We start from the raw sequence: 8,736 nt of genomic DNA, 5'->3' as shown, positions 1-8,736 counted from the left end.
TCCCTATTCTTTTGTCTCTGTTTATTCTTTTTTCTTTTGCCCTACCCAGGTACATGGGGGTGTTTCTTGCCTTTTGGGAGGTCTGAGGTCTTCTGCCAGCGTTCAGTGGGTGTTCTATAGGAGCAGTTCCACGTGTAGATGTATTTCTGATGTATTTGTGGGGAGGAAGGTGATCTCCGTGTCTTACTCTTCCACCATCTTCTCTCCGGTCTGGAATTATTTTCTTAATTTCCTTTTTGGATTATTTATTTTAGTGTATAGAAGCACAACTTTTTTTTTCCTTTTTCATTAGGGTGAATTTATTTATAATTTATCGTTACATCACTGCTATCCCCCTTGGGGTTCCCAACTTTATGCTGGATATCCCTTTATATTCTAGAAACAGAACTTATTTTTGAGTGTTAATTTTGTGTCCTGCAACTTTGCTGAAGTTTAGTAGTGATTGATTTATATATATATATATATATATGTGTGTGTGTGTGTGTGTGTATATACATATATATCTTTTTTGTAATTTTCTTTTTTAAACATCTTTATTGGAGTATAATTGCTTTACAATGGTGTGCTAGTTTCTGCTTTACAACAAAGTGAATCAGTTATACATATACATATGTTCCCATATCTCTTCCCTCTTGCGTCTCCCTCCCTCCCACCCTCTCTATCCCACCCTTCTAGGTGATCACAAACCACCTAGCTGATCTCCCTGTGTCATGCGGCTGCTTCCCACTAGCTATCCACCCTACGTTTGGTAGTGTATATATGTCCATGCAAGCCACTTTTGACAGGTTCGATCAGTCACAGCACCTTCTCCATACATTGCACCAATCGTTTTTTGCATTTCGGTTGCGTTTTTATCTTTCTGGAAATAATAAAGTATAATATGCCAAAAATGTTGCTTTTTTCCTTCCATCTTCAATATTAAAATTACTACACAATAATTCACCAATTTTGATAAATCTTTTTTTAAACGCACGCTGATATGACAGCTGTCACATACAGTCTAACAAAATTGTTTTGAATGAGGTTAAAGACTACTAAGTGCTACTAGAGCCATCTTATGCAAAAACCTGGACAAACCTGTGGCCAACCCGATAGAAGGAATTTAGTACCTGTCTTAAGACATTAGGGAAATAACAGTAAAAGAAAGCAAAATAAAGGGAGAGAGAATTAATAAAGATAACTGAAATTAATCAAAAATTATAAATATAAAGATATGAAATTCTAATATTTTGGGCTCTCTGAAAAATGATTAATAAGCCTGATGAAAGAAAATATGAGGGCAAAAAATACATGAGAGGAGATATGAGAAATGCAACATAGCCAGGTCTGGAAGAGTAAAAGAATTAGAATATGATGTGCACATTTGACAACAAATTTTCCTAACATTTTCGTATGAAACATTTCAAATATAGAACAAAGTTGAAAATCTTAGAACATTTGTAATACCTGCTGTCTATATTCTACCTTTCACATTGATAACAGAGTTTAAATCTTAAGTAATGGATTACTCCTAATCAAAGTATAAACCTAAAATGTACAGGAGAAAAAGAAGAAAAGTTAAATAGGCCAGTTATTAAGATGATGTAGAAAGGGGATTTAAGCTCTTTTTTTCCCCCTCTTAATACCAGGGCAAGGAAGCATCCCAAGAATTTGTAATGCAAAATTGTTTATAATAAACAAAACTTGGATCAGTCCAAATGCCCATCAGTGGATGAATGGCTAAATTGTGGTAGAACTATCTAATGAGATACTATATAATAGTTAAACTAGAACTATACATATCAAAATACATAAATATAAAAAATGTAATATTGAGCAAAATAATTTGCAAATGGACACATACCATTTGATAACCAATTATATCTCCTACAGTAGCAAGGAATAATTGGAAATTGCAATTTTTAAAAAGTACCATTTACAGTAGCACCAAAAAATGAAATACTTAAGTATAAATAACAAAGTATGTGTAGAATCTGTATGCTGATAACTAAAAAACACTGTTAAAAGAAATTGAAGGGGCTTCCCTGGTGGCGCAGTGGTTGCGCATCCGCCTGCCGATGCAGGGGAACCGGGTTCACGCCCCAGTCTGGGAGGATCCCACATGCCGCGGAGCGGCTGGGCCCGTGAGCCATGGCCGCTGAGCCTGCGCGTCTGGAGCCTGTGCTCCGCAACGGGAGAGGCCGCAACAGAGGGAGGCCCGCATACCACAAAAAAAAAAAAAAAAAAAAAAAAAAAAAGAAATTGAAGATCTAAATAAATGGATTGGTTGGTTGGAAGATTCGTTGTTAAGATGTTCATTCTCTCCATATGACCTAGAAATTCAAAACAATTATGTCAGAATCCCAGCAGGAATTTTTTTACATGTTGACAAGCTGATTCTAAAACTAATATGGAAAGGCAAGGAACTAGAATAGCTGAAACAATTTTTTTTTTTTTTTTTTTTTTGCGGTACGTGGGCCTCTCACTGTTGTGGCCTCTCCCGTTGCGGAGCACAGGCTCTGGACGTGCAGGCTCAGCGGCCATGGCTCACGGGCCCAGCCTCTCCACGGCATGTGGGATCTTCCCGGACCGGGGCACGAACCCATGTCCCCTGCATCGGCAGGTGGACTCTCAACAACTGCGCCACCACGGAAGCCCTGCTGAAACAATTTTGATAAAGAAGAACAAGTTTGAAGAATTCATGTTAACTGATTTCTAGACTTACTCTAAAGGTATAGTAATACATGTATGGTATTGGCAAAAAGGTAGACACACAGATAAGTGGAACAGAATAGAGTTCAGAAATAGACCCAAACACATATGGTCAAGTGATTTTAAAAAGGAAAATGGTGCAATGTTAATTTGGCATAGAAAGGATGGTCTTTTCAACAAAAGGTGCCGGAACAATTGGACATACATATTCAAAATAATGAACCTTGACCTAAGTCTCATACATTATACAAAATTTAACTCAAAATAAATTATAGACCTAAAAAGTAAAACAAGAAACTAAAACTTCTAGAAGAAAACATATGAGAAAATCTTTTTGAAATTTTGTTTAGGCCCAGAGTTCTTGGATATAACAAAGAAATCATGATCCAAAGAAAAAAAATCAATAAATTGGACTTCATCAAAATTAAAATATTTTGCTCTATGAAAGACACGTTAAGAGAATGAAAAGACAGTCCACAGACTGGCAGAGAATATATTCTTTTTAAAAAAATTTTATTTATTTATTTTTGGCTGCGTTGGGTTTTCATCGCTGCACACGGGCTTCCTCTAGTTGCATCAAGAGGGGGCTGTTCTTCATTGCGGTGTGTGGGCGTCTCATTGTGGTGGCTTCTCTTGATGCAGAGCACAGGCTCTAGGCGCACAGGCTTCAGTAGTTGTGGCTCGTGGACTCTAGAGCACAGGCTCAGAAGTTGTGGCGCACCAGCTTAGTTGCTCCACGGCAGGTAGAATCTTCCCAGACCAGGGATCGAACCTGTGTCCCCTGCGTTAGCAGGCAGATTCATAACCACTGCACCACCAGGGAAGTCCCCTGGCAGAGAATGTTTTCAAATCACATATGTCACAAAGGACTTTTGTTCAGAATCTGTAAAGAACTCTCAAAACGTAACAAGGTAAAACAACCCAATTTTAAAATGGGCTAAAGATTTGAACAGACATATCACCAAAGAAGACAGATATATGGCAAGTAAGCGTGTGAGAGATGCTTTAAATAAGGAAATTATATTGTTAGGGAAAAAGAAATTAAAACCATAATCTCATACTCCAGTACAACTATTAGAATGGCTAAAACCAACCAAACCAGAAAAGCCACCTGACAGTACCAGCTCTTGGTGAGGATGAAGAATGCAGAGAAACTCTCATATATTGCTGTCTTTTTCTTATAAAGTTAAGCATACCTCATGACCAATCAATCCTACATGAGATAGTTACCCAAGAAAACCATGTTCACACAAAGACGTGTACATGAATATATTTATAGTAGCTTTATTTGTAATTACTCAAAACAAATCACCCAAATGCTCCTCATCTGGGGAATGGGTAAGCCTCCTATGGTTCATCCATAGGTGGAATACTATTCAACAATTAAAAGCAACAAACTATTGACACTTGCAAAATAAGGATAAATCTAAAAGACATTACGCTAAGTGAAAGATGCCAGGCTCAAAGGCTTTCTTCTCATTTATAAGAGTTTCTAGAAAAGACAAAATTATAGGAATAATAAATAGATCAGTGGTTTCTAGAATTTAAGGGTGAGGTGAGAGTTTGACTATAAAGGGATGGTGCAAGGGAGTTTTTTGGGGGGAGTGATGGAACTGTTCTGTATTTTAATTGTGGCAGTGGTTACATGACTTTATGCATTTGTTGAAACTCAAGAAACTGTACACCAAAAAGAGTCAATTTTACTAGATATAAAATTTAAAATAAAATGTAATATGTGGCTCAGGAGAAAGAAGCTGAGAGACTATCAGCTCTTTCTTCCAACCCCCGCCCTGCACAAAAAAAATTCTTACTGAAACTCTGGAATGGCAAGCCATGTTCTTAGATGGTTTTTAGATGCCAGTTTTATCCAAAATTTTATATATATGTTTCCAATTAAGATTCCAGGGGATTCTATTTTATTTTATTTTGTATTTTATTGATTTATATATTTACTTTTAAACTTTTTATTTTATATTGGAGTATAGTTGATTAACAATATTGTGCCAGTTTCAGCTGCACAACAAAGTGATTCAGTTACACATATGCATGTATCTATTCTTTTTCAAATTCCTTTCCCAATTAGGCCACCACATAATATTGAGCAGTTCCCTGTGCTATACAGCAGGTCCCCGTTGGCCATTCATTTAAAATATAGTACTGTTTACACATCAATCCCAAACTCTCTAATCATCCCTCCCCCACATCCTTCCTTCCTGGCAACCACAAGTTCGCTAAGTCTGTGAATCTGTTTCCGCTTTGCAAGTAACTTCATTTGTATCATTTTTTTAAAGATTCCGCATATAAGCGATATCATACAATATTTCTCCCTCTCTGTCTGACCCACTTCACTCAGCACGACAATCTCCAGGTCCATCCATGTTGCCACAGATGGCGTTACTTCATTCTTTTTAATGGCCAAGTAACATTCCATTGTATATATGTACCACATCTTCTTTATCCATTCATCTGTTGACGGACATTTAGGTTGCTTCCATGTCTTGGCTATTGTAAACGGTGCTGCTATTGTAAAGCTGCACTGAGCAGCTTATGGGATTTTAGTTCCATGACCAGGGATCAAACCCGGGCCCTTGGCAATGAGTGCGCAGAGTCCTAACCAGTGGACCGCCAGGGAATTCCTGATTCTCTTTTATTTTAATTGAAAAAAATGATCTTAATTTTTTATGGAATATAAATAGATTAGCCAAGAAAATAATGAAGAATAGGAAAGTGACTTAGTCTTACCAGTTATTAAACATACTGAAAGCTACTGCCATAGAAATAGACAGATTGGTGGAAGGAAGCAGAACCCATTGTAGCTGGAAATTTAATATACAATAAACATGTTCTTCAAGTCAGTGAGAAACGAATAGTTTAAGTGGTGCTAGCAAAACTGATTAACCATCTAGATGAAAATACTGCATGTACAGAAATGGATTCCAGATGGATTAAGAAGTTAAATATAAAAAGTAAAGTCTTAGAAGACTAAAATTTAGGTATTTCCATAAGAGATATTCAATAAAGTAAAAGATATTACTGAGTGACTATGGGGTGTACTAAACGGTCATTATCTGAAGAAAAGACTCTTCTGTGCCAGTCTTCTCCCCCTAGTTTTCCAGATATAACTGCAGTTATCCATTTGTATATCTGTCTAGTCCTTTTTCAATACATTTAAATATATACTAGAAAGCATAGCATTGTTCGGGATGGTTCTTCTTTTATGTACAAGGTATCATATTATAAATTTTCTTTCAGATCGATTTTTTTTCACTCAACAGTAGGTCTTAGAGATCTATCCACATTAGTACACATAGATCTAGCTCATTCGTTTAACTGTTACTTGTTTATAACCAAGTTTAGCATACTGTGACCCATTTGATCCTGGGCAGGTTATTTAACCACCTTAACCTCAGGGTTTATTTTTCAAAATGGCGATGACAATAGTAGTGACTATCTCAAAGGCTTGTTGTAGGGACTAAATGTGTTAATATACAAAAAAAAATTAGGATAGTGCTTGGCATATAATAAACTTTGTTATTGACATTTTGATTATTTCTAATTTTTCACAATTACAGACCATGCTGCAACTGACTATCCTTTTACATATTTTCTTATACACATCAAGGAATAATGTAAATAACCAAAAATGAAATTGCCAGAGCTCTGGTGTTCTGCTTAACTAGGGTTACTATGAAGTCTTAAAAAACCCTCTTTTAACAGAAGTCTTTTCCTTTTATCAAGTTGCCATTTCTTCTACTCTCTTGAGTTTGATAAAAATACATTCTAGGGGCTTCCCTGGTGACGCAGTGGTTAAGAATCCACCTGCCAATGCAGGGGACATGGGTTCGATCCCTGGTCTGGGAAGATCCCACATACCTCAGAGCAACTAAGCCCACGGGCCCTAGAGCCCGTGCTCCACAACGAGAAGCCACCTCAGTGAGAAGCCTGCACACCGCAAAGAAGACCCAACACAGCCAAAAATAATTAAATAAAAAAAAATTCTATCAAGATATATATATATATATTTTATTTTTTATTCTTTGTGGACCTCTCACTACTGGGGCCTCTCCCGTTGCGGGGCACAGGCTCCGGATGCGCAGGCTCAGCGGCCATGTCTCATGGGCCCAGCTGCTCTGCAGCATGTGGGATCTTCCCGGACCGGAGCACGAACCCATGTCCCCTGCATCAGCAGACGGACTCTCAACCACTGTGCTACCAGGGAAGCCAAGGTATATATTTTTTATCTTAAAAAAATATCTTCAAGTAGGAGAAGATGGTGGAAGAGTAAATCGCGGAGATCACCTTCCTCCCCACAAATACATCAGAAATACATCTACAAGTGGAACTACTCCTGTAGAACACCCACTGAACGCTGGCAGAAGACCTCAGACTTCCCAAAAGGCAAGAAACACCCCACGTACCTGGGTAGGGCAAAAGAAAAAAGAATAAACAGAGACAAAAGAATAGGGACGGGATCTACAAAAGTGGGAGGGAGCTGTGAAGGAGGAAAGGTTTCCACACACTAAAAGCCCCTTCACGGGTGGAGACTGCGGGTGGCAGACGGGGGGAGCTTCGAAGCAGCAGAGGAGAGCGCAGTAACAGGGTGCGGAGGGCAAAGCGGAGCGATTCCCACAGAGGACCGGTGCCGTCCAGCACTCACCAGCCCGAGAGGCTTGTCTGCTCACCAGCCCGGAAGGGCGGGGGCTGGGAGCTGAGGCTCAGGCTTCGGTCGGAAGCCGGGAGAGGACTGGGGTTGGTGGCGTGATCACAGCCTGAAGGGGTTAGTGCACCACGGCTAGCCGGGAGGGAGTCCGGGAGAAGTCTGGAGCTGCCGAAGAGGCAAGAGACCTTTTCTTCCCTCTTTGCTTCCTGGAGCTCGAGGAGAGGGGATTAAGCACGCCGCTTAAAGGAGCTCCAGAGACGGGTGCGGAGCTGCCAAAGAGACAAGAGACTTTTTCTTGCCTCATTGTTTCCTGGTGCGAGAGGAGAGGGGATTGAGCACACCATAAAGGAGCTCCAGAAACGGGCGCGAGCCGCGGCTGTTGGCACAGACACCAGAGACGGGCGTGGGACTCTAGGGCTGCTGCCGCCGCCTCCAAGAAGCCTGTGTGCGAGCACAGGTCACTCTCCACACCTCCCCTCCCGGGAGCCTGTGCAGCCCGCCACTGCCGGGGTCCCGGGATCCAGGGACAGTTTCCCCGGGATGACGCGCGGTGCACCTCGGGCTGGTGCAGCGTCACGCCGGCCTCTGCTGCCGTGGGCTCGCCCCACATCTGTGCCCCTCCCTCCCCCCGGCCTGAGTGAGCCAGAGCCCACGAATCAGCTGCTCCTTTAACCCCGTCCTGTCTGAGCGAAGAGCAGACGCCCTCAGACGACCTACGTGCAGAGGCGGGGCCAAGTCCAAAGCTGAACCCCGGGAGCTGTGCGAACACAGAGGAGAGGGGGAGGTCTCTCCCAGCAGCCTCAGAAGCAGTGGATTAAAGCACCACAATCAGCCTGAAGTGCCCTGCATCTGTGGAATACCTGAATAGACAGCGAATCATCCCAAGTTGAGGATGTGGACTTCGGGAGCAAGATATACTATTATTTTCCCCTTTTTTCTTTTTGTGAGTGTGTATGTGTGTGCTGCTGTGTGAGATTTTGTCTGTATAGCTTTGCTTTCACAATTTGTCCTAGGGTTCTGACCGAACCATTTTGTTCTTTTTTTTATAAAATTTTTCTTCTTAATAATTATTTTTTATTCTAATAACTTTATTTTATCTTTTCTTTCTTTCTTTCTTTCTTTCTTTCTTTCTTTCTTTCTTTCTTTCTTTCTTTCTTTCTTTCTTTCCTCCCTCCTTTCTTCCTGTCTTCCTCCCTTTCTTCCTCCCTTTCTTCCTCCCTTCCTTCCACCCACCCTTCTTCCTCCCTTCCTCCCTCACTTCCTCTCTCTCTTCCTTCCTTCCTTCCTTTCTTCCTCCCTTCCTTCCTCCGTTTGTTCCTCCCTTCTTTCCTTTCTACTGTCCTTCCTCCCTTCCTTTCTTGCTTTCTTCCTTATTTCCTTCATTT

General features: G+C 40.7%; 1 protein-coding gene across 1 annotated transcript in view; it reads left to right on the top strand.

The window, feature by feature from the left end:
• The window catches only part of WNK3 (WNK lysine deficient protein kinase 3), a 193,960-nt gene that overhangs the window by 40,974 nt on the left and 144,250 nt on the right, over positions 1 to 8,736 (top strand). The window lies entirely within an intron of this gene.

The sequence above is a fragment of the Physeter macrocephalus genome, chromosome 21 (genome assembly GCF_002837175.3).
Source record: "Physeter macrocephalus isolate SW-GA chromosome 21, ASM283717v5, whole genome shotgun sequence".
Lineage (NCBI taxonomy): Eukaryota > Metazoa > Chordata > Mammalia > Artiodactyla > Physeteridae > Physeter > Physeter macrocephalus.
The sequence above is the reverse complement of the archived record's forward strand: the minus strand, read 5'-3'. Positions and strand labels throughout refer to the sequence as shown.